This window comes from Acanthochromis polyacanthus, chromosome 8 (assembly GCF_021347895.1).
Source record: "Acanthochromis polyacanthus isolate Apoly-LR-REF ecotype Palm Island chromosome 8, KAUST_Apoly_ChrSc, whole genome shotgun sequence".
Taxonomy (NCBI): Eukaryota; Metazoa; Chordata; class Actinopteri; family Pomacentridae; genus Acanthochromis; species Acanthochromis polyacanthus.
This window is the reverse complement of record NC_067120.1, coordinates 42,511,815-42,538,559: the sequence shown is the minus strand read 5'-3', so window position 1 is coordinate 42,538,559 and position 26,745 is coordinate 42,511,815. Positions and strand designations below refer to the sequence as shown.

At 39.7% G+C, this 26,745-nt stretch overlaps 2 long non-coding RNA genes across 5 annotated transcripts; one reads left to right on the top strand and one right to left on the bottom strand.

Annotated features, from left to right (window-relative positions):
- Positions 1–831: 831 nt before the first annotated feature.
- LOC127535165 (uncharacterized) lies at positions 832–26,745 on the bottom strand. Of its 4 annotated transcripts, none has more exons than XR_007943819.1 (4): positions 26,247–26,745; positions 14,003–14,104; positions 6,707–6,800; positions 1,133–1,738 (listed from the first exon to the last, which is right to left on the bottom strand). It is a non-coding gene; the product is annotated as an uncharacterized LOC127535165 (long non-coding RNA). The 4 variants fall into 4 exon arrangements; XR_007943820.1 differs by lacking the exon at positions 26,247–26,745 and adding an exon at positions 14,436–14,885; XR_007943821.1 differs by lacking the exons at positions 6,707–6,800; positions 26,247–26,745 and adding an exon at positions 832–1,125 and having other exon boundaries at positions 1,423–4,973; positions 14,003–14,372.
- Positions 6,807–10,955, top strand: LOC127535169 (uncharacterized). Its single transcript, XR_007943825.1, has 3 exons — positions 6,807–7,938; positions 9,626–10,243; positions 10,409–10,955. It is a non-coding gene; the product is annotated as an uncharacterized LOC127535169 (long non-coding RNA).

The following is a 26,745-nucleotide window of genomic DNA, read 5'->3' as shown; positions in this document are numbered from 1 at the left end:
ACAGGATCTGAAGTAGAAAGTCTGAGTTAACAAAGAAACCTGACAACCACCATTAACTCTGACTGAGGCTTTAGTTTTTGTCGAGCCGGTGTACACAAAGTAAGCCTGCTTATACTGAACTTGCTTCATAGCAGCCCTCAGAGGAACAAAGTTAGATTTTTGGTGCCACGAAAATATGAGCCACATTTCTCGATATTATTCATTAAATATTGTCAGCACAAACTGTAGAGTGACTAGGTTTTTCCTAGAACTAATCCTCTGTCACAGAATCCTGTAACATGACACAATGCTGACATTTCTTATTGCTGGGGGGCTTATTATTGAATAAAATCATCTCCAAGGCTATATGTATGTACCTCAGTTGCTGAACTCCGAAGGCAAGACAGGGGCTCCCAAGAATTCTTCCATTTAATTCTGCTGTTTTAAATGAGATGAAAATAAGATACTATTAAAAAATAAAGCAATATACTATTCATACTTAGATGTAATTGTGTAATTATGTAGTGCCCTGCCACAATAAATAAGTTCTTAAAATTGGTCATCATAAAACAATACAGCACATCATAAACGGATCTCAGAAGAAACAGCTTGCAGTTACCACATTTTACTTGTGCAAACAAAAGTGTTTCAATTGCACCAGCAAACTTTTTTGTACCTGCTGTCCAAAGTCTTCATCACATAACCACATGATCACAACTGAGGCTGGATGGAGAAACGGAACACCTCTAAAGAGAAATGCCCGGCCAAGCTCCAAGTTTCTCATCAGACCTAAGGTTATATAGCATTGCTTCCCTCCCACTGTTAAGTCTTTGACTTCACTCTGTGTTGTGTGTTACCTGTCAATAAATCATTTCACTTAATTTAAATTCATTCTTACAAATACTTGAAGTTGTCTTTGACTTAATCTAATACAATTTTGCTCTTTCACAGAGAGTAGAAAGATGAAAAACCTACAAGGATGTCTTACATAACACGATGTCATCTAGAATCTGCCTGTGCAACACCCTGCATTTGTTGTGGACTGCCAGTGCTGACTATTTACCAAATCTGTCCTCTCACTGCAAAAGCAGACAAGACATTATTTGACATTTACCATGTTGTGCAGGGACGCCACTGAAGAAGCACCTGTAACACAACACATTGTTGTTGTTGGCCTTGCTAATATATATATTTTTAAAATATGATCACGCATACTGTACACAAACACTGTATGCATGAAGATGAATAAAATTACTATACATGTACAACAGCATCATTCATTGAAGTGTAAACAATAACAGTCTGGTGAAATAAAAGAATATTAGCATTAGATTTTTTTGTTAAATGGCCAAATTCTGGTACCTCCACAAAGTAGCATTCATTTCCTTTTGTTAACTGCCTATATTTACTAACTCTACAATATCAGCCAGTCAGTCAATTTACCATGTCTAAGGGAAATATTAACATCAGATCCAATGTGGGATAGTACTCCTTGTGCTGCAGAGGGACCACCTGACCCAGATGATAGGTTTCTAGAACAATTGCAAATGAAAGTAGAAAGACTAAGTCCTTACACTGTTGGAAGAATTTTGTTCAAATCTAACACAAATAACTCTGCACTTTAAATACTATAGATTGGCTCATTAGAAAATAAAAAGCTGTTTGCTGAAACTTACTTTGTCTTCTGTCCTTCTAATGATCTTTGAAAAAGGAAAGCTCCCTGTATTGGATCTCTCGGTGCACTCATCACATTGTTCTCCTAAATAGATCAAAATTGGAACAGTTGAGAGGTACTGTTGTGAGTCAATGTCAACACTCATGATTTGTTCACGTTGACCATTGTTTTGATGCCATTTAACAGAGGGGACTAGAGCAACACTGTAACAGGCTTGATTTTCTTTTTATGCACGGCCTTATAGTAGCACATGACCAAACCCTCACTGAATGATTCAGACACCTTAACAGCAATGTAATGTTGTATGGAAACTCAATAGAATCTAACTGTACAATACATCCAAATGGAAACAAATGACAAATGACACTGCAACAATGTCTCAGTATTGAAATAATACAAACATTGCTCTATAAGATAACTTTCACTGACTCAACAAATAGTCAGACATAATTGGATTGACATCAAAACATGTTCTACATATTGATTAAAGATAATACTACACTTGTTTTTTATGAATCAGTACATGCCATGTTCAGTTTCACTCAGAAATGTCCAGTCTGTCTTCTTTCACCCTTTCCACATCATAGCATAAAGACTCTGCATGACATCAGAGTCACAGGAGTCAATTTTATTGACCAGTCATCTTCTATGAGAGCATTAGAAATTAAAATGCTTCCATTTTGAAATCAGCATGTCAGTTGCAACATCACAAAGCAACATCATGCTGTGTAAACATGTTTTTTTTTTCACCTAAAGCACTTGGTAAAGTGTATTAAAATTGAAATTATAGTCACTACTCTGGACTAATTTTGGATGATATTTTTTCAATACATACCCTCATTCTGGGATTGAACCATTTGTCCTCGAGGGGACAAATGGCACAACGACAGACAAAAAAAATGACCTGAATTAGATAAAAACATGACCAAAATTAGCCTCAAAATGACCAGATTGATCCAGAAATCTTTACTGACATTCATCACGGTCCAAATTTATTCTATTCAACATTCTGAAGGTTTTACACAGAGGTTTGTTCATAGATCATTTACAGTCTGATTGATACGTTTTTTTCTAAAGACATGATGAAATGCACAAAATGATCCAATAAGATGCACAATGACCAAAATTGAACAAAAACAACCTTAAAGTGATGGAAAATAACTAAAATGAGAGATAAAATGAGCAATTCAGAGCAAAAATGAGACGAAAACTGAAACAGAAATGGCCACTGAGTCACAGAACGATGAAATAGACGTGAACTGACCAAAAGAACTAACAAGATGAACAATTTTAAACAGAAACAAACCTAAAAACACACAAAATGACCAAAATGGAAGAAAAATAACATGAAAAGATGCAAAATGTTTAAAACCAGACAGAAAGACGTAAACTGACCAAAACAAAACACATAATGACACAAATGAGACACAAAATGATCCAGAAATCTTCTCTTCCAGTCATGAAACTGTCCACATTTATTCTATTCAACATTCTGAGGGTTTTTACAGAGAGCTTTGTTTTGTTTACTGTCTGTGGACCTGGAAGGAGCAGCTTCATATCTGGAAAAAAGATTCACAATCAACGGTTTGTTTAACAGAAGAGATCATCTTAGTTCAAAGTGGCACCAAATCCATGTCATGTTTGGGTCGTATGTTGGCCTTTAACTTTGAGCAGGTGTGTTATTATTTACAGTGTTTATGGTAGAATGTGGCCGTTTTAATGGCAGATCACATGGAAGTAACATGAGCCAGTTTGAAATAATGAGTTATGCAGAAGAACAACATAAAGAAGAAATTCAAAGTTTTTAATCAGTAAATATGTTAGATTATATTTTTAATCTATTTTGTGTACTTGTTGATGAAAAACGTTTGATAAAAGAAACCTTAATAATGTTGCCTTTTAATGTTTTAACCCTCCTGTTGTACTCATTTACAGGCAAAAAAAAAAAAAACATTGTTTCCTTGTCTTTAAAAAAAAAAAAAATCAAAAAATTCAGCCAAAAAAATTCCCCAAATTTCTGAAAATTTGCAAAACCTTCAGGAAGAAAATTCCAGTAATTTCTTAAGTTTTCTTTTCAAAAAAATCCCCCAAATTTGGAAAGAAAATTTGTTGTAAATATTTTCCAAAAAGAGAGTAAAAATCTTCCAAAAAAAATCCTAAAAATATCTAAAGAGATTACATATATTTCAGTAAAACGTCTAATATTTTCTTTACAAACATTCACATAAAAATCAACCAAAATCCCTTCTTTAGAAATATTTTTAATTTTTCTTTATTTCCACCTAAAAATGTTCAAAGATTTCCCAAAAATGTTGAAAACGTGGACATCAGAAGTTTCACTGTGAAAATATATATTTTTTCCCACATTTTCAAACTTTAAAACAACTCAATTTTGAAAAAAAAAAAAAAAAACATTGAAAAAGCCACTATCGACAGACACATACACCCTCTGTCAAATGTTTTAGGACACTTTCTCATTCAAATCAATTAGTACCTGTCCTAAAACGTTTGACAGGGGGTGTATATGTGGTCATGGTTCCATGACGCCAATGTCATTGTCATGACTGGATGCAGCTAATTTACAAAGAAGTGATTCTAAACTACATGTCAGCTTTCAAAGATTCTACTTTTCATCTAACAATTTATGTTTTTGTATTTCAACTCACACATAATCTGAGATTATTTGATCTACTTGTTCAATATTAGAGATTCTTCATCATTGTCCTGAGAGAGAGAGAGAGATAGATAGATGATAGATAGATATGAATCCTAAGGCCAGTAATCTCCTAAATTAATTATGATTAATCATCAGAGAATCACTGAACCAGCTCTGCATCTAACGGGTTCCTGCAGCCCAGAGGGATCTGAGGAATGATTAAGCTGGTAATTGAAGAAATTTGCCCTGCTGCTCACTGCCTCCATCCATCCAGACGTCTATCCCTCTACCACTGATAATTCATTTAACTGAGTAACCACTTTGAATGGTTTAATTAATTTACCAGTCACGTCTGTTAACTACAGCTTTCCTCTTAATGGATTTTGCAACGAAGCAACGAAGACACTAAACAAGAAATTAGAGCTGAATTCTGTGAAGCCGGATCTCAAGGACTTTAAGTTTGTGGAGGACTTCATGAACTTTTACTGAACCCTGCATGGACAAATCTTCTTGGCAGGGGTTCAGTCTGTGTCCAGTGTGCATACGTTGGTGTTGTTGTAGGGTTCCTTGTTGGTTGGACGTTGGTCCAGACTGGTCAAAGCAGCACTGTTCACCATTGGCAGAGTGCTGACAAGTCTGAGAGTTTTGTCCATCTGTTCCATTCTAATTGGAAAACAAACACACAAACACACAAACACAGAGAACGTCAGTGTTTCCTGCAGCACTGAAGAACTGATGCCTTGCCTGAGATAGAGAGCACCCCAAATGACATCTGAAGACACTTTTACCTGTTGGAATTTAACATTCAGTTGTCTGATTATGTCACAATTCTTAATCTAACCTACATCCCCAGATTAACCTGGACCAGATTTCTGTCAAAACGAATATAGGTTAGACTGAACGATAGCTGATAATGTGTTAACAGAAATCAACTGACCACAGTTGTTCAAAACAGTTTTGAAACAATTTTGCAGCAATAGCCAAAATTATCCAATACATAATTGTGTGTACACTGTGACTGAGACCAGTTTTTACATACCTCATTGTGACACTGATTGAATGTTTCTTTCTGGTGTGGATCTGCTGGTGTTGTTTCAGGGAACCCAAAGTTGTAAAAGTCTTCTTACACTCGTCACATCTGTATGGTCTCTCCCCAGTGTGGACACGTTGGTGAACTTTGAGGTTTCCAATGTAGCTGTAGCGTTTCCCACACTGGTCACAAACGTATGGTTTAACCCCAGTGTGGGTCACTTCATGAGCTTTTAACTGTGAGTATCGTACAAATAGTTTGCCACAGTGATCACATACGTGTACATCATGTCCAGTGTGGATGCGCTGGTGACATTTTAAGCTGTGTTGGTAGTTGAAAGTTTTTTCACAGGAGTCACAGTGGTACCGCTTTCTATCAGAATGGGGGCATTGATGGATCAACAACTGTTCATGTTGAGTAAAGGTTTTCACACACTGATCACAGTTAAATGGTTTCACTCCACTGTGAATGAGTTGATGACTTTTTAACTGAAACTTCCGAGTAAAAGCCTTTCCACACTGATCACAGCTGAACAATTTCACTCCACTGTGAATGAGTTGATGATTTGCTAGATTACTCTTCTTAGTAAAAGCCTTTCCACACTGAATACAGTTGAATGGTTTAACTCCACTGTGAATGAGTTGATGACTTGCTAGAGTACTCTTGTGAGTAAAAGCCTTTCCACACTGATCACAGTTGAATGGTTTCACTCCACTGTGAATGAGTTGATGACTTTTTAATTGACACTTCCAAGTAAAAGCCTTTCCACACTGATCACAGCTGAACAATTTCACTCTGCTGTGAATGAGTTGATGTTTTGCCAGATCACTCTTCTGAGTAAAAGCCTTTCCACACTGATCACAGCTGAATGGTTTAAATCCAATGTGAATGAGTTGATGACTTGCTAGAGTACTCTTGTGAGTAAAAGCCTTTCCACACTGATCACAGTTAAATGGTTTAACTCCACTGTGATTGAGTTGATGATGTGTTAGACTATTCTTGTGAGTAAAAGCCTTTCCACACTGATCACAGCTGAATGGTTTAACTCCACTGTGAATGAGTTGATGTCTTGTTAGAGTACTCTTCTGAGTAAAAGCCTTTCCACACTGATCACAGTTGAATGGTTTAACTCCACTGTGAATGAGTTGATGGCTTTTTAAGTGACTCTTGTGAGTAAAAGGCTTTCCACACTGATCACAGCTGAATGGTTTCACTCCACTGTGAATGAGTTGATGATGTGTTAGACTATTCTTGTGAGTAAAAGCCTTTCCACACTGCTCACAGCTGAATGGTTTGTCTACGGTGTGAATACGTTTGTGAATTCTGAGCTTTGTTGCTGTGATAAAAGTCTTGTCACATTGCTCACAACTGAGTGATTCATCTCTTTTTGCTGTTGTTGCCGAACCATCCTTATCCTCCTCAGGGCTCCGACATCTCACTCCATTGCTGTGTTTACATTTCTGTAGCAAAAGACAAAGATAAAAACAGAGGCAGTGTTGGAAGAGCAATCATGAAAAAATTTAACCTAAAAGTCTCAATTCCATGTAGGGCTGAACGATTTATCGTTTTCTGATCAAAACCGCAATTTCTGAAAGCGCGATCATGTGATCGTCAAAGCGCCGGTTTTTTTGCAGTGCCCCTGACTGACCCAGGATCTGTTGTGTTGACTATTTTGCGGCACATGCCCCTACGGCCAAGCTGACCAATCAGAAGCGACATGCTCCTCGTGGACAGGTCACGCTAACCAATCAGTATTAACCTGCTCCTCGTGTTTTGAAATGGCGTCAGCGGAACCAGAAGCGGAGTTAATCCCCAAGAAAAGCGGCACAGCGGTCATTTGGGAGTATTTCGGTTACGAGGCTGCAGACATTCACCGGAAACAGGTACTGCGCAAAGTTTGCCGCTCTAAAGTTGCCACATCAGGCGGAAACACGACCAACTTATATCGGCACTTGAAAAATCATCACTGACATTTGCATGAGGAGTGCATGACGAAAAAGTCTAGTGAGAAGTCTGGCGAAAGTGATTCTCAAGCCCACTGCAGCGAACAGACTACAATTACAGCATCCTTTGCCAGTGTAACTCCCTATGAGAAGAACAGTGAAAGGCAGCGGGAGATAAAGACCGCCATAACACACTACATCGCCAAAGATATGGTGCCTGTTAACACAGTCACCAAAGACGGATTTAAAAACCTCCTCCGCACACTGGACAGAAAGTATGTGATCCCCTCCCGCAGCTACTTCAACCGGGTTGCCATCCCACAGCTGTACACAGAGTGTAAAGAGAAAGTGGAAGCAGAGCTGCAAAACGTGGAATATTTCGCCTCAACTGCAGATATGTGGTCAAGCAGAACGACCAAACTGTTTCTGAGTTTGACTGTGCATTTCGTAAATGACAAGTTCGAGTTGAAAAGTCGCTGCCTGCAGACGGGATACTTTCCCACAGACCACACCGGAGAGAATATTGCCCTGGGACTGAGAGTGTCTGTCCTTACGTGCGTCACCACAGACAATGCCACAATCATCATCAAAGCGGTGGAACTTAATAAATGGACCAGACTTCAATGTTTTGGACACAGGCTGCATCTTGCAATTGGTGAGTAGGTGTGTGTGTGTGTGTGTGTGTGTGTGTGGGGGGGGGGGTTATTGATTTATTTATACGGATTTAATGTGATGTTTTTTTTTACTGTCTTCAGTATATCAATCAATCAATGTTTGTTTATAGCACAGTTCATACAAATTAGATTGCAGCTCAAAGTACTTTAAATCAAAACAAAAAGTGTAGTCAGTTCAGTAGTTTACCGCTTAAAGTTTTTCTTTGAAGCCCTTACAAATGCCTTGTCTGAATAATTAATAATTGTAAGAGGTTATTTTTCCTTAGTATAAGATGAAAAATAAACATCGCATCCTCCCTTTAGAAACGTTATGGCAGAGTTCACATAGAGGCTGCTATATTAATCAGTATCAGTCAGATTAAATATACTCACACGCAAAAGAAACGCAAGTTTCTTTTACCCGATGAAAAATTAAATTTGGTTTCCCAAAACAAAAATGCATTTGGTACTTTGTGGTGCATGGTGTGTTCTTAACATTTTCTGTTGCTTTTTGTAAGGTTGGTGTGAAAACGGAAAACGAATCGTCGCAATACACCAATGCATTGATGATGTGGACATGATTCACACTTTGCACGTGCAATTGAATATGCACGATTTATCGACACCTTCAGTGGGTATAAATTTCATTCAAGATCATAGGCATTTCACTTGCTGTTTAACTATGCCACGCTTAAACCAAATTGAGAGGAACCAAGCCATCGGATGTCTGCAAGCTGGAGAGTTTGTCCGAGACATTGCCCGTCACTTTAATGTCAACATCACCACCATTTACCGTCTCCAGCGTCGATACAACACCACACAGAGCACCGATGACCTTCCCCGAAGCGGACAGACTCTCCAGCTTGCAGACGTCCGATGGCTTGGTTCCTCTCAATTGCACGTACAAAGTGTGAATCATGTCCACATCATCAATGCATTGGTGTATTGCGACGATTCGTTTTCCGTTTTCACACCAACCTTACAAAACGCAACAGAAAATGTTAAGAACACACCATGCACCACAAAGTACCAAATGCATTTTTGTTTTGGGAAACCAAATTTAATTTTTCATCAGGTAAAAGAAACTTGCGTTTCTTTTGCGTGTGAGTATATATTATTAGCATTAATTTAAATATTAGATTGATCTCTGTATCCTTGGCTGTATTGATTGTGCTTTCATTATAACTATCTTCACAACAAAATAGACACAAGGATGCTCTTAAAAATTAAAAAGAGGCTTAGCTTTAATAAATTTATTTTCAACAAATAGGGGGCTGTATAAAGATTGATTGAATCTATTTTCTACAGAGACAAATGCAATTTTAGTCCCTTTGTCTGTGTCTGGATGGATACATTCTTGAATGTATGTATGCATATATACAAACATATGTATTTGTATGCTTGCCTGTGCATCTATAAAATGAAGAATTTGTCCTCAGCCTGCTCTGTTGTAAAGTGCCTCAAGATAACAGTTGTTATGAACTGGCACTACACAAATTAACATTGATTTATAAATGGGTTATGTGTTTTAATTATTAATTTCCGTACTGTTGTCTATAATATGATTTTCTTGGATTTACTTTGTTCTTTTGCTAGAAAATCTGCCTTGGAAAGTTTACCATCATTATCATTTCATCTGCAACCTGTAATACTCATTTGCTGTTTTTGTTCTTTTTGTTGTTTGTCCAGAAAATGCTGTTAAAGATGATGCAAGAGTTAAACGAGCAACAGGACTTTGCAAACAGATGGTTGGTGTCTTCTCTCATAGCTGGAAAAAGAAGACAGCGTTGAAAAAGGCACAGCAAGAATTAAATTTACCTGAGCACTCACTGATTACAGTGTCCAACAAGATGGGGTTCAAGGCAAAAAATGATTGGGAGGGTGTTGGAGCAGAGCAAGGCATTGTCTCAGGTTCTGACTGAAGACAAGAAGATGCGTCACCTGGTCCCCACTTGGCAGGACATAGATGTCCTTGAATCAATAAACAGAGCCCTTGGTCCTCTTCAGGAGTTCACAGATGCTCTGTCTGGTGAAGCCTACGTAAGCATGTCGTACCTGAAGCCAGTCCTCCATCTCCTGAGAACATCAATCCTGACTGAAAAGGATGAGGACACTGATCTTACCAAGGAAATAAAGTCAAGCGCTCTTGCTTACATTGAAGATAAATACAGCGACCCAGCCACACAGGAGCTACTGGACATTACTTTGTTCCTTAATCCTAGATTCAAGACTGACTACATAAGAGCAGAGAATGTCCCAAAGATCAAAGACAGAGTGAAGACTGAAATGGAAGAGGTGGTACGAAAGGTAACTTGTTTTTCCCTGTGTAGTTTAGTAATACAAAATGCCACATCAAGACAAGTGACATTTTTATTACACTGATTGGCATTTTTCTGTTTAGATACCATATCAAGTTGTCAATAATCACATCAGACTGCAAAACTTTGACAACACTTTCTCTGTGTTTTGCAGGAAAAGAGGACTCGTGTCAGCACCACAGATGCCATGTCCCAGGGTGCAACAGAGGCAGCGCCATTCACCAAAGGAAAGGGAAAGCGGTCACTTAGCAGCTTCTTCAAGAGCAAGGCTGTCCCTCCATCTTCCACTTTGCAGTTGGAGGATGCCATTAAAGCTGAACTGGACAACTACCTGATGACTCCAACTATCGATGGAGAAGAAGATCCACTGGTCTGGTGGAGAATGCACAATGTTAATTTTCCATGGCTGTGCAAACTGGCTCGTAAATTCCTGTGCATACCAGCCACCAGTTCGCCGTCAGAGAGGCTGTTTAGTGCTAGTGGCAATATTGTCACATGTCAACGCTCATGTCTGAAACCATCAAAGGTTGACATGCTGGTTTTCTTGACCAAAAATCTGTAAAGAGTGATGTAGAGATGTCAAGGAAGCAAGTGTTATTGTCATTTTTTGTCATACTTGTTGGTATTACTTTACACATTGTGAATAATGCATTGAAGCATAATTTGAAGAAAATCGCAAATCGAATTAAAATCGCAATATCTGCTGGAAAAATTGTGATCAGATTTTTTCCTGAAATCGTTCAGCCCTAATTCCATGTAGTTGGACATGAGGCTGAAACAAGATCAAGAATCTGCAGACATGCTAGCAGCTTTGTCATTAGAAACCTAGAAATGTGTCAACAGCACACTCACAATGTCAACAAAACTATTTTCACAGGCCGATAGTTTTCAGCTTTCTGCACGGTAGTTTTAGAATATTGGGTAGTAAAATCTGTCCATCACCGTGAAAAGCAAAGCAGAGCTGGGACTGATGGGATTGTACCACCAGGATCTCTTGATCCCCAGACTTTCCGTTAAGTAACATTACTGGAGAAATGTACAATATGAAAAGCATACAACATCAATGTCCAGATTTAGGTCTTAATGGCAGCAGGGTCAATTCAGACCACCAACACTTTCTAGTTTCTCCTAGGGGATCAGATGTTGATACCAGTCCAGAAAAGATCTGCAATTCTGCCACTGAATTCTGGATTTGACCCCAACGACCCGGGCAATTTGTTGTGCAGCAGTTACACAAGCGTTCACCATCAAACAACAAAAGCAACAAAACAGTAAAACAGTTAAAGGAATAGCAACAATTTAAGGAAATGCTTCAAAAATGTAAAAAAAAAAAAAAAAAACAGTAAAACAATTACAAGCAAAATAAAAGCCATTTAAAGAAAAATCAAACAAAACATAAGATAGACAGGGACATCGGCAGCAATCTTGGTCATTTAGTCAGACATAGTAAAAGTTTTCAATAAACGGCCACCGATGTAATCAGGTAGAGGACTTTTCTTTGGTCTGCACTGTTTGAGACACCAGATTACATTGCCCACATCAAGAAAGGGATTCTGTGGAGAGGCTGACATGAGACAGTTTTTAGTCTCAGCATGTTTAGCCCTAAAATCATGGGAGTCAAACCTGACATAAAAACTGTTTAGACTTTGAGCCAGCTCTAAATCAGAATTATAACCACTGAGCTGAACTCTCTCATTGACACATTAATTAGTCCCAGTGATCAGATTCATGCCATCCCAGACTGAACTGAGGTTGTTCATTTTGAGCTGAGACTCAAGTTTGTCTTTGTATTGTCTTTTGTGGGTCCTGATCTCCTACTTTATTTCCTTCTGTCGGTTATACAGATTTAGTGCATTTCCTTCTCTGAAGACTGTTTTCTTTCTGTACAGTAGGTCTTTTTTTTAAAATTTATTTTACATTTATACAGTACAAAGACATACAGGGGGCAAGATACAAGAAAATGAAGGACAGAATTACCAAGGCTTCAGACAGATGATTGCTGGAGTTTTGGGGCTGTTATGTATGAGGTATGACTGCATTATCGTGTGTGTGTGTGTGTGTGTTAAATGTAATTACATATACCAATATTGCTGTTAAAACATAGGATGTTGAAACAGAAGAGAATAAATAAATAGTAAAAAAAGGAAAAGAAAAAACAATAATAAATGATAAATGAAACTGTATAAATTGTAACGATATGAAAACAACAATAGAGGTCATTACATGGGTAATGGTAATCAGCAGATAGAGTGGGGACAAAAACAATAGCATATAATATATTAACTGCAGTGGTATATAATCTAGTAACTACAATAATATTCATAATACTAGTATAATATGGTAATAATAATAATAATAATAGTGATAATACCAGTAATAATAGTAACAGCAATAGAGAGAATAATAGCAATAGTGGTGGTCGTAATCAGAGGTGGGTAGTAACGAGTTACATTTACTCCGTTACATTTACTTGAGTAGTTTTTTTGATAAATTGTACTTTTATGAGTAAATTTAAAGCACAATACTTTTTACTTTTACTTGAGTATGTTTGTGGATATGAAACGCAACTCCTACTCCGCTACATTGCACTTCACGGCTCCTTACTTCTCTTGTTATCCAAGTGATAACGCATATACTTTTTTTGTTTTGCGAGATACACACTTCCACAAAAAGTTCTACCACATGACTATTTCACCAATCAGAGGCCGTCATTCAGTCACATGACCGCACAACTGCGTAGCTGCCGGGCTCGTATCTGTAGCGCACACAGACCAGCTGATGGACAGAGGAGGAGCACACGAAAAATGGCAGAGGCAACAACGGTGTGCACTGCGGGGGAGGAGGAGAGGGGACACCCGTGGCCTCATATAAGGAGCATGTTTAGCCGACACACGTCGCAAAAAAGCAGCTACACTATGCGGTGAACATGCAGTCATTTTTACTGAACACACATTCTGTCTGTCTCTCTCTCTCTCTCCGTCTGTCTGCTTTCTCTGTCTCTCCGTCTGTCAGCTCTCTCTGTCTCTCCGTCTGTCAGCTCTGTCTCTTATTTGGACACAGACACCTGTTACATGTAAAGTCTGCCTTGTTCTAAATATAATCTACCTGGTTAGCCCTGATGTGCCATTTGGAGGGCAGATTAATGGTTAATGTATCTTTTCACTGCAAGTTTGCAGGGCTGTAACCTTTTTTTTGGTTTTATGTTGTGGAAAAACTGCTATTGAAGAAGGTTTAGAAATTGGTAAACCTTAAGTTACATGTTTGGTTACAGACATTCAATATGTCTAATATTTTGATATTAAACCTCAGGAACAGTCTAAAAGAATATTTTAAAAAGAAAATGCTTGAAACCTGAAACTTCTGGGTTCAACTGTCTGAATTTCTTGAGAAGGAAAAGGCTGGTAAACTCACAATGCTCAAAAGTATTATTCTCTACCAAAGAAAATGCTGCTCTTTACCTTCCTGAACAACTTGCTTGAAAAACAAGACTTTTCTTCCGTTACTTATCTTCATCACCATGTAAGACATTTTCAGAAAGTATGATCAGCAGCTAGTTCAGCCTCAAACAAAAAACAAGCAGCTTCCTAGCAGTCCACCATTATATCCTCAGTACAGCTGCTTCTGCAGAGCTACATCTCTCCAGCCAACGTCACCTGGCTTTGGTCGGCCCATCTAACCAACTGGAGCAACTTTACACATTTTAAAGAACAAATTAATGATAATAATGTAACAGTGGTATGTTTCTCACTTTTTGTGAAGAATCCATGTTTCCTCCGTTGTTGAGCTCAGACTAAATGGCTGCCAACGTTCCTCTGCTCCTCCGTCAGACTCTCCTCCTCCTGCCAATCACCTGTCACATCAAACACATCTTCATTAGGATACCACTCTATACACAAGTGTCAGAGTGTCCCATATGTTCATCAGCCAACACAGAGGACACATTTCAACTCAATAGTTCACTTTTAGCTCTTTTCAGTTTCACCTAAAACTGATACAAATGAACTTAAACTGTTAAAAATAAGGAACATAGACAGAAAACAGACATGGAAAAAGAGAATAAAGAGAACATAAAGATGCTACTGCAGGTGATTCAAGACAGGAATGCTGGTAGAAAACTGTTCATGCTGTAAGTTAGTGAATGTATTTTACTGCTAAGTGTTCTGTTTAAAGGCAGCTCTCACTCTCTGTTCTTTGCACTCTCCCATAGTGTCAAGTGTCCTCCCACTTTCAATGACAGGCGATTCTCATTGATGATTTTTCTCACAGTTTCTGCAGTTTCCCCACTTGAAAAAGGATGTTTCATCTACCCAGGGTTTGAGCAGGACTCCACTCATCAATCAGACAGTTGCTTTCTTTCTTTTCCCTCTTTTATTTTGCAGTGGTTGCAAATTCATGAGATACAGAGGTGGAAACTTCCATAAGTCCATACGTTTAGTTGATAGATTAAGGTGAAAAACCTTTAAACAGAACACAAAAGGACAATGTTGGCATTACTGCATTCAGCAAATAGTAACAACCATTCCTCATGGACATTTTCACCACACTGGCAAATGCTACTCCACTCAATTTATGTTTGTCAACCTCAACACCACATAAACTGAAGCGACAAATCATGGCGTGAGCAATATTCAACCCAATACTATACCACACATGAATTTATCTGCATTTTAAAGAGTTGATTTTGAATCACAGTTTAACAAATTACTCTTAGCATTTTTATCAATAAATGTTTTAACCATTTTATACTTTTTACTTCATGGTTTTAAAATTATTTGCAGTGCATAAAGTGATTTTAAAGTGCAATCCTTTCCAGATCCAATGGGGAGTGCCAGTGTTTACAAACAGTGACGTCACGAAGTCACGTGATTCCCGCACCGGTTGGCAAAAGGAACCAGAGGAACAATGGCTGACGATAGCAATGCGAGCTATCCTTCCATGAAATTGTCCGATTATGCTCAATCCTTACCACCTGAGGCCCGACAAAGATATGCGAGTAAGCTGAGATATCAGGGAAACAGTAAAACCTTGCCAGATCCCTACAATTTGAAGACTGGGTGGGTTGACGATCCGTCATTGTGGCTGGACATTTCCTTCACCTACTTTTATTTTTACCTGATTGACACCCCTGGGCAGTTCACCCTGTTAATCTTCAACAAGCTGTCAAAGAAATGTCAAGAAGTTGCTGTATTTTGTGTCTGCAGTATGGCTTCTATGTGACAGTAACAGAACCATAGCATTGGTGATCGAAAATAGGACAATTCTAAAAGGTAGTGTCTACAGATACGGACCCGTACCCGTAGCCTGTGGTCTACGGATACGGCACTTTCCCTTATCATAAATATTAATGAGACGGACATGAATATTAATGAGTCGGCTGATGAACGCGCTTTGTGATTGACTGGTAATCCGACGTACATAAATATTAATGAGCCGGCTTGGTAATCCGAGTGATGAATGCGCTTCCGTGATTCAAGGTGAATCTGCGTGCCGAGCCTTTCATCTCAGTCATCTGCAGTTCTCTTTTCTATCATGCATAATGTCTTATTTTCTGCGTCTGTCAACACAGACACTGCACGTCAGTCACTTTAATGTTAGCGGACTGTTGAATGGCTAAGTTACATAACCACAAACAAATCTCACAATATCACAGTAAATCGAGTTTGTGGTTTTTTTTAATTCATGCCGAATTAAAGAGCTGCTCCTCACCATTCACGAGTTTTTGTTTCATATTCGACATCCTTAATTTTATCTTGTAAATTAACGTCCGAAATTAAATGGGAACATTTGCAATGGAGTTCGTCAGCCGCTTCCACCACTGAACGCGGTAAACTAATTAATAGGAACTGGACTTCAAACAATTTAGACATGGCGTCTAAAAGCGTAAAAACTGCAATGTCTAAAGTGTGAGAGGAGACGGTGTATTTTTGGTTAAATTATACAATGTTCGCCGTCAAAGTCATTCATATTAACTGCCTGTAATGTGCAGCAAATAGTAGTTAACCGGCGCCAGCTATTCAGTGACCTTAACACGTCCGTACCTCTAGTACAGATGCTATGGGTACGGGTCCGTACCTGTAGCATCAACCATTCTAAAAAACGATTGCTCGACGCATACAGAAACAAATATGGTTACAAATGTGAGGCTGCTGGCTTAAGGAGACGTTATTGAATATGCTTCATTTGACTTTAGTATACTTTCTTCTAGGGGTGGGCGATATGACCAAAATTTAATATCCCGATATAGCTTATTTTATATCCCGATACGATATACATAATGATATAGCATATTTTTTTGTAAATTCAATGAATGAATGGGACCGGGCAGCGGCATACCTTACAAAGTACGGTAGTCTGATCCTTGTCGGTCTTTTTAAATCCGAACCACCGCCATGACAAAAGTTCCCCCTCTTAGTGAGTATAAAACACCCAAAATATGTTTTTGAACTAGAGGCTAAATGCTGTGGTTTATTTTAGTACCTGCCGTGTTAGAGTTGAACTTGTAAATACATCTATCATAATCAAACCCTAGGGCATTAACTAATTGTATATAGTGTCTTTATATAATAATCTTCATTACATACCCACACACACGCATCTTGCTCTTCTAGTCAGTATATTTCCACTCTTTCAGCTTAGCACAACCCCTTGTGTAACTTGAGCTATTTCTTATCTTATGCTATGTTTTCATTTCTGCTTGTGTATAAAATAAACTTCGTATGGGAGCAGTCTTTGTAGCTCGCACTAATGTGTCTTGTTACACTGTGCTGTGGTACCCTTGCAAGTAAAAGTTACAGTCTCCGTGTCTTTCTGGTTCGGTGAATATCTTCTTATGTTATGTGGGAGCTCTCAGCGGAGCTTCTCTCTGACATATAACTTGGTCCTTCGAGCCGGATCTGAAGATTCCTTCCCGACGTCGAGGAGAGCCGACACCGAAGTCTGTCGACAGCGATCGTCGCCAAGCAGCGAGATCTGAAAATCCTGGGACGTGAATTCGTGGCCAGGTCAGTGAAAAGAAAAGCGGTCCCTCGGCGCTGGGTGTGAATCCAAGGATCCGTTCCAGGAAGTGACACCGATCAGAACCACGGGTGAGAAAGAATTCTTTGCTTAGATTTCGCCGTAATGAAACGATAAAATAGGCCGTGAAATAGAATAAAATAGTGCCACTGGCAGGTCCGCCGTAAGAGACCAAGGTTTAGAGTTTAACCATAATTAAACCGGGCACAAGTGTACACAGGTGTGAATGTGAAGTGTGATTGGGAAATTCAAGCACATTATAAGGTCTAGAGTACCTTGCTGAATTTCTGATTTATTATTTTCCTTGTTGTTGACGACGTACTGGTGACAAGGGGATTAAGGGCGAGCTAGACTCATAAAAACGAACACCACTGCAGCTTATCTGCAGTAGAAGGATGTGTTAGTGTCTTCCCGTTGTCTCATGCCAGAGAACTCAACGACAAGCAGCTATGGGACAAAAACACAGCGTATTAGAAGGTGATGAGAAGTTTATGGAAGGATATGCAGAAAGATCAGGAGAAGTGAGTCAAAAAAGATGGAGAAAAAAAACATAATTTCTCGGGCAAATTAGATGAGAGAGAAATCCTAGAACTCCAAACTAAACTAAAAACTGAAATCCTTCAGACAAAAAAGTGATAAAAAGAAGAAGCGCAGAAAGGATGAATACAAACTCTCAGATAAATGGCTAGAACACAGCAGACTCAGAGCAACAATAAGGAATGATAAAAATGAAAAAAGACAAAAAAAAAGGTTCTAGCACTGGTTAATCCAGATGAGGAGACACAGGTTCAATCAAGGCAACAACAAACCACTGGTGGTGGGGATGCGCGGGGCGAACTCTCTAGCGCGCAGGGAGGGCTCTACGGCGCGCCGACACTGCCAGTGGAACCAAAAGTCGTTAAACCAAAGAAAAAGACTTCTGCAGAAAAAAAGAGACGACTTCCTTAAACAAAGACGTGGTTTGACAAAAACATATGAACTTAGAAGCCAGATTAGGAAAGAACCTGACAAAAAACCTGAATTATACCCAAACTTGACCCTATACAAACCAGCTGATTATGGTAATGACACAGATGATGACTTTGAAGACAGAACCCCAAAAATTGACAGAGAGTTGTGTCCTATAGTGGAGGTAGCAAATCCATGTTTCGGTACAGCTGTTGAAGGTGTTCAGGACACCCGTGAGACTATTTTGGTTTATAGACCATGGACAGGCAGAGACATTGACCGAGCACTAGCAGGAATACCAAAACCAGAGGAAGACCCTGCAGGTGCAGTAGAGTCCTTAGAAGGCCTAAGAAAAAGCCACCATTTAAACAGTCCTGAATGCCATCAACTGGTTAGAACCTATTTGGGCTCTAAGTTCTGTTGTGTTGAAGGAAACTTCACAGGACATGGCACTAACCATGACCCTTTAAAACGTGATAGTGAAGACTTAAAAACTGCATTTGATGCGCTAGTGGACAGAATAAAAACAGAATTCATGCGAAAAGCTGATTTTACACAAATAGCGCACTGTAAACAAAAGGAAGGAGAAGAGCCTGTTGACTATAGACATAGATTGGAGAAGGTTTACAAGGCTCACTGTGGCATGGACCCTTCTAATGATAAAACTGGACCCTATCAACAACAGCTAAAAAGGGCATCTCTGGGCTCCAACCTTCAGTGAAGAGTTTTGTAGTGAAACACTGGGTTGGACAAAATACAGGCGCAGTTGATGCTGTAGATTGAGCAGTACATGCCACTGCTGCCATTGAGGAAAAAACTAACTAAACCCGCGGCTGCGTATTTTTCTGATGAAACGCCAACCTCCACAGTATTTTACTCTGGAACGTACAGAGGCTGAGGAGGTTTCAGAGGCAGAGGAAAGTTCCGTGGTAGAGGAGGTAGACCCCCCCACCTCAGATGATGCATGCTATATATGAGGCGAAACAGGCCACTTTGCACACAATTGCCATACAGGAAAGCGTGTATACAATCCAAATAGCACACAAAATTGACAACTAATTACAAGCTCCTTGGAGCCAAAGGAGGAGGGGGTTAACACCTCCCTAACCCTCCCCTGCCATGAAGAAAATAAAAATCAAACTATGATGCAGACCACCACAGACACGCCAGACATAGATGTTTTCGCAGCCCTACAAGCATTAGCTGTAAATGAGGATTTGCCCTATAGAAAATTAATTATAAATGGCCAAGAATTTGACTGTTTGTGTGATACAGGAGCCTGCAGAACAGTCTTAGAAGAATCACCTCCTCGAGTAAAATTCTCAACTAACACAATCCTAGTCAAAACAGCGAATGGTCAATTAGGTAATCATCCACTCTCTAACCCGGTCAAAATACGGGATAAACAAACGGGAGTGTATACCACCTCAGCAATTCTGGTGGATCACAATTGCCCAGTCAACCTATTGGGCAGAGATGTAATGACAGCATTAAAAAATTGTGTTATTCCTACAAAAAAAGGAATGACTTCAGCTGTCGTCTCTAGTGACGATAGCGGACTCAATATAATGCAGGGCAAAAGAACCCTACATTATTATTGGACTTATGACATTTCTGAGCATGCTGAAGGACAACCAGCTCAAACACTTAAAAAAGATCCAAGATGCACATCCGCCCGCACAAACACAAATGCATGGTCCTGATGGACTACATGTCACCTTTAGATACAAAACAACACCAGGACCCGATCATAGTTTTGACAAATGGTTCTCCGCACAAACCACCCCTCAAATAATCACCCTTCAACACATTTATCTAGATAAAGAAGGAAATGGCGTACCTTCTGCTCTGCTATCACTTGCACAACTGAGATTCTTTAGGGGACAAATTCCCCATACTCCACATGTCTCTCTGTCCAAAGCTCCAACAACAGAGTGGCATCAACTTGAGGGTTTGTTGCGGAAAGCACAAGCTGACATCTATGAACCCATTCCAAATTCTGACTGGCAAAAAGGTCAACGTTATGGGTTCATGAGACAATCTCTTGGGTGGCATGTGAAAACCACACCATCCACACATTTGGATGAAAAAGAAACCTGATCTTTAATTTGTCTGTCTATAGAGGATTACCCAGAATTAAAAAACCTGCCCGGAGATCTCTGGTCTAACAGCCCTGCAGATGTAGGACTGATAAGAGATTTTCCACCTGTTGAAGTAAAAGCAGCCACCTCTTATCGACCACAAATTCCTCAATATCCGCTGAAACAAGCAGCGATAGAAGGTATAAGACCTGTTATTGCAGACATGGAAAAATCAGGGATTATTGTGAAAACAAAGAAGCGTGTTTGCAATACACCCATTTTCCCTGTTTGAAAAGCACATACAGGAAAATGGAGGATGGTTCAAGATTTAAGAGCGGTGAATGATGCTGTACAGAAAACTACACCTGATGTTCCAAACCCACATACCTTATTAAATGAAGTAACTTCAGATAAAAAGTGGTTTTCAGTTATAGATTTGAGTAATGCTTTCTTCTCTATACCACTACATTCAAACTCACAACACTGGTTCGGGTTTACCTTTGAAGGTACACAGTACACCTACACACGATTACCACAAGGCTTTACAGAAAGCCCCCACATATACACTCAGGCTCTCAGGTGCTCGATGTCAACATTTCAAATTCCAGAACACAGCCAAATTTTGTTGTATGTTGATGACATTCTTGTGGCTGCAGATACGCAGGAACAATGTAAACAGACAACGATGGCAGTGTTACAACACTTACATGAGACAGGTCATAAGGTTTCACTAAACAAACTTCAGTTGTGGGCTCCGCAGGTGGTGTATTTAGGCCATAATCTTTGAAAACATGGGAAAGCTTTACTCACTGACAGAAAAACTGCAATCCAAAATGCTCCAAAGCCGCGAACAAAACAACAAATGATGTCATTTTTAGGACTTTGTAATTTTTGCAGATCCTGGGTTCCAGATTACGCAGTGTTCTCACAGCCACTGCAGGATTTGATATACGGCAAGGAAATGTCGTTAACAGATGAGATTATTTGGACTGAACAGGCTGAGGAAGCTTTTAAATATCTGAAATTAGCCCTGCAAACTGATGTTGTTTTGGCTCTACCTGACTATAACAAACCGTTTGACCTGTTTTATGACTGCAAAAATGGACACGACTTCTATTCTTACACAGAAACATGGTGCTAGACCTAAGCCTGTAGCATATTATTCTAAACGCTTAGATAATATCGCAGCAGGTCTCCCACGGTGTGTACAAAGTTGTGCAGCAGCTGCTCTTGCGATTTCTGCCTCTGCTGATATTATTTTATGTCACCCACTTTCAGTCCATGTTTCACACTCTGTGGCTGCAGTCCTGCTACATGCAAATCTTTCATTTCTGACTCATGCACGTCACATTGCCTATACTTCAATATTGTTGTCACAGCCACATATAACTGTGCACAGATGTAGCTCCTTAAATCCAAGCACACTTTTGCCCACTGAAGGCGATGGAGATCCACATTGCTGTGCGACTACAACAAATGAGGAAACAAAGCCACGACCTGACATTTTTGATCTACCACAATCTGGTTTTACTGATATTTTTGTAGACGGTTCTGCTTCAAAAGACATTCGAGGAAATAATTGTGTAGGTTATGCAATAACAACAGTAACTACGGTCCTAAAAGCAGAACGCCTGCCACACAGGTATTCTGCACAGACAGCTGAACTTCTGGCAGTCATCAACACTTGTAAGATGTTTGAAGGGAAATCACTTAACATTTACACAGACAGTCAATATGTGTTTTCTTCTGTCCACCATTTCGCTCGAATTTGGCATAACAGGGGCATGAATACCTCGAGTGGGAAACCACTCACACATGCCTCTGTTAAAAAATCTTCTCTTCGCAATACAGCTTCCTGCTAAATTAGCGCTGTGTAAATGTAAGTCTCACCAAAAGGACGACTCCGCCATAACACAGGGTAATAACCTTGCAGATGTTGCTGCGAAACAAGCTTCATTCGGCACACAATGTTCTGAAAATGACCTTTTCCTCTCAGTAGACCTAAACATCTTGGCGGACGCACAGAAAAATGCACCCACAGCTGAACAAACTTCTTGGCTCAGACGTGGGGCAGTTTTGTAAAATGACCTTTATCATATTCATAATAAGCCCGTCCTTCCACGTTCTCTATTCCCCACAGCTGCCCTGGTGAGCCATGGTTTGACACATGTCTCAACAGGAGGGATGGTACACATGATACAGAGACAGTTCTTCGCTGTAAATTTTTCTGACTTTGCCAAGGAATACTGCAGAAAATGTTTAATTTGTTGTAAGAACAATCCGCAAGGAAATATGAGACCAAAGAGGGGACAATTTCTTCCAGCACAACACCCCTTCCATACAATTCATATGGACTTTATTGAACTAACAGCATCAAAAGGACTAAAGTATTGTTTAGTGGTTGTAGATGCGTTTTCAAAATGGGTTGAAATATACCCAACTAAAGATAACACAGCCATAACTGTAGCAAAAGCTCTCTGCAACCATTACTTTCCAATTTACGGTATTCCCGCCATAATTAGATCAGATAATGGTACACATTTTGTAAATGCAATTATGACACATTGCTCACAGGCATTGGGTTTCTCACTAAAAAAATCACTGCGCATATCATCCACAATCCGCCGGCCCTGTAGAACGTATGAATCAGACAATAAAAAACAGACTAGCCAAAACTATGGAAGAAACCAAGAGGCCTTGGCCAGATTGTTTATCCTTGGTTAAACTGTGGATGAGAATTACGCCTACGGGAGACACAACAATAACACCGTTTGAGATCGTGCATGGGAGACCTTTCCCACTTCCACAAAACAACAACAATCCACTGAATCTTAGTGAGATAGGGTGCTGACGTCTCAACCCGGTGAAGAAACCAACTGATCCGCGCCCAACTCTAGAATGGCTCTCTGGTGACTCCTGCTAGTCGCAGGGGTGACTTTGTCACTTCTGTGGTTTTCCTTCTTCCTCTTCTTCTCTCTCTCCTCTACAGGAACTCACAGGACTAAAAGAACCCATGAACACTCTATGGCAGCGACTTGGGAACAGAACTTCTGGTATAAAGCTATGAATTTTACAGCACAACAGAATAATGTCACCAGTTGCTACGTGTGCTCACAATTACCTCATCATGCTACACATCAGACCATTTTCACTCCTATAGGACTTAATAAATCAGAAACAATGTGTATATTCGGAGAAAGCACACTCAGAATGATAAGAAATTTCACCGGTAACATGTCATACTGGTTTCCAAATTGTACTATTCATAAGGGAAAATGGCTGGATCCCACTAATTTTTCACAGGCTACGAACACCACATTAGGGGTAGGGATTGCATCATTACGAGCTAACATTCCTTTTCCATTGTGTCTCCAACGCACCTGTGGCGATATGTACAGGCATCACTTACCAGGAACACCTAATTGCATCCATATAATATCACTTTCCAGTAACTCGTCTGCTATCTCATCATCAGTTCCCTCTATTGCAGGATTTAACGCATCTTGGTGGTTTTCTGAGGACAAATATAGAACTGGAAAAAACATAACCATTAATCTCAGACCAAAAATCTCCACTCCACCCGAAATGATGTGGCAATGTGGAGGACTTCTTTATTGGTACTTGCCATTTGATTGGTGCGGTACTTGTACTTTAGTTCATTTGCAACCTGCTGAAATTGTCATTTCTGACCAACAATTAGAGAACAGGACATATATACACACACACCGAATCCAAAGCCGTGAAACTAAAGAACAACAACCTGCTTTCAGTAAACTAAAACGTTTTTTTATGTCTTTAGTTCCTTCATATGGTACATCACGATTGTCCGCAAGTGTAAATAAGCTTTGGTTTTCTCTCAATAACCTCACTAACGCACTAATTGACATAACTGACCAGCTGGAAAACGATCCTGAACTTGAGGCTATCAAGCAAATGACACTCCAAAACAGAATAGCTTTAGACCTTCTTTTAGCAGCACAAGGAGGAGTTTGTGAAGTTGTTAATGACCATTGTTGTACATACATCCCTGATCAGAAAGGCAATTACACTTTAATCAGACAGAAATTGGATGAGATTAAAATAGACATTTTAAGCAACCGAGACAAAGGTATTTTTCCAGGCTGGGATTTTACCTCTTGGTTTACATCTGGTGGTATTTTTCAGACTATTAAAAGATTTGTAATTATAAGTGTATGTATTTTGTTAATATTTTGCTACCTGCATTTTACCATGTTTAAGATCCATGATTTCTAAAATGACAACCACTTCTGTTGTTGCTTATGCTGCACTTGAAATGGGGGAACCACAATATGACTCCAATGATGAGAATGATGATGTTGAAGTGTAGTTTAATGACGTGACAGCAGAAAATGTTTTTACAAGATGTTGTTAACTGATCTTCACACTTTTTGATCATGATAAACAGGAGGGAATGTTAGAGTTGAACTTGGAAATACATCTATCATAATCAAACCCTAGGGCATTAACTAATTGTATATAGTGTCTTTATATAATAATTTTCATTACATACCCACACACACGCATCTTGCTCTTCTAGTCAGTATATTTCCACTCTTTCAGCTGAGGACAACCCCTTGTGTAACTTGAGCTATTTCTTATCTTATGCTATGTTTTCATTTCTGCTTGTGTATAAAATAAACTTCGTATGGGAGCAGTCTTTGTAGCTCGCACTAATGTGTCTTGTTACACTGTGCTGTGGTACCCTTGCAAGTAAAAGTTACAGTCTCCGTGTCTTTCTGGTTCAGTGAATATCTTCTTATGCTATGTGGGAGCTCTCAGCGGAGCTTCTCTCTGACATGCCGTCTGGCCGCGGAGTGATGGGGGTCTCCCTCTCCCCTCACTGGGACTGCTGCGGACTGACAGCCTGTGCTTTGGGACAGGGAGAAGCTCACAGCAGCACCTGCTGCTCGTTGAGGACAGTAACTGCAGAATGATCCGAGTTTTCCTGTCAGAGTCTCCAAAACGGCACAAAAAAGTCGCTAGATTTGTCGCTAGTCGCTTTTGACAAAAAAAAAGTCGCTCGGACGCTTTGGAAAGTCGCTAAGTTGGCGCCGCTGCCACGTGCCTGGGCTTGCCGTAAGGCACGTTGGTGACGTAAAATACTGCCGTAAAGCGTGTTTTGCGACACTGCGATATAAACGATAGGATCTTCACATAAAACGATAGACATTTTCTATCGTCCAGACGATATCTATCGTCATATCGCCCAGCCCTACTTTCATCGCCTAAAAAGTGATCGGTAACACATGACAACACTGAACCAAACCGAAAGTGTAGAGATCGCTTCATGCGAAGGATGCAACACTAAATCAATATCTTTTGGTAAATATGCTCAAAGTTGGACATACTAAAGATGCTAAACTGTTGAATAGTTTACCTGAAGAAAAGTGGGAGCCACAAACACGATCTCTGCTGCTTACTGGGGTCCACTTTTTCCGGCTGCCATCTTCTCTCTCCTGAAATCGGTATCCGGTGAAATTTCAAGCCTGATCCTTTCTTAAAACGCTTAGTACAACCAACAACTACACATGATATTACCATTGTGGTAAATACATGTGCATTTTCATTCACGAAAAGCGATAAATTTACGTATCGCTGCAAGCCGTTATGCTAATGCTGGTTCTTGCCAACCGGTAGCCATTTTGTACCAAGTGACCGTAACAAATGAGGACACGCTGGCACTCCCCATAAATACACAAAAACCCACCATTACAAACAGGATGAATTCACTGGTCTTAGCTGGAACCCTCTAATTAGCACCAATTAGCCTGCAATCTTATTTTCAACTGAATAATTACAAAACACACGGAAATTATTGGTAAACAGACAAAGTTTACTCCGTGGCTAATGCTAATGCTAACACATACTGCAGTGGCACACATCGGCAGCTTAAACAGTCTTTTAGAGTCTCCAGAATTCTGCTCTTACCGACTGCAACCCGGATTTTGGAGATGAAGGCAATCCTGCACAGTTTGCTGCACATCTTGATGCTTTCCCAACAGAAACTCACGGACACTTTGTTTGAACTCGGTCATTCATTCTCAGTTCCTCCTCAGTGCTGCGTGTGTTCTCATGTATCCCGCCGGTGGCAAACCTGCAGCCGCAGATTGTTTCCGCCCCAGCTGAGTGTAGGACCTGTGCGTAAATGCTTCTCCTTTGAGTTTTCAGCTCCTTCCAGTTTGACTTGACACATAGACTGCTTTGCACTCTGTGTCACCTGTACCTTCAGAGCTCTGAATAAAAGAACAAAAGATTTATTGCAAAGAACAAAAAGGTTTTGCCTCCACAGCAGCTTGTTATGAAAATGATTGTATTTGATGATTGAATGTTCTTATTCATTGTAATACTGTGTGATGTGTGCTAAAAGAGGAACAAGGACACGAGCTATCATCAATATTATTTCATCTTACATGTCTAATTTTTTAAA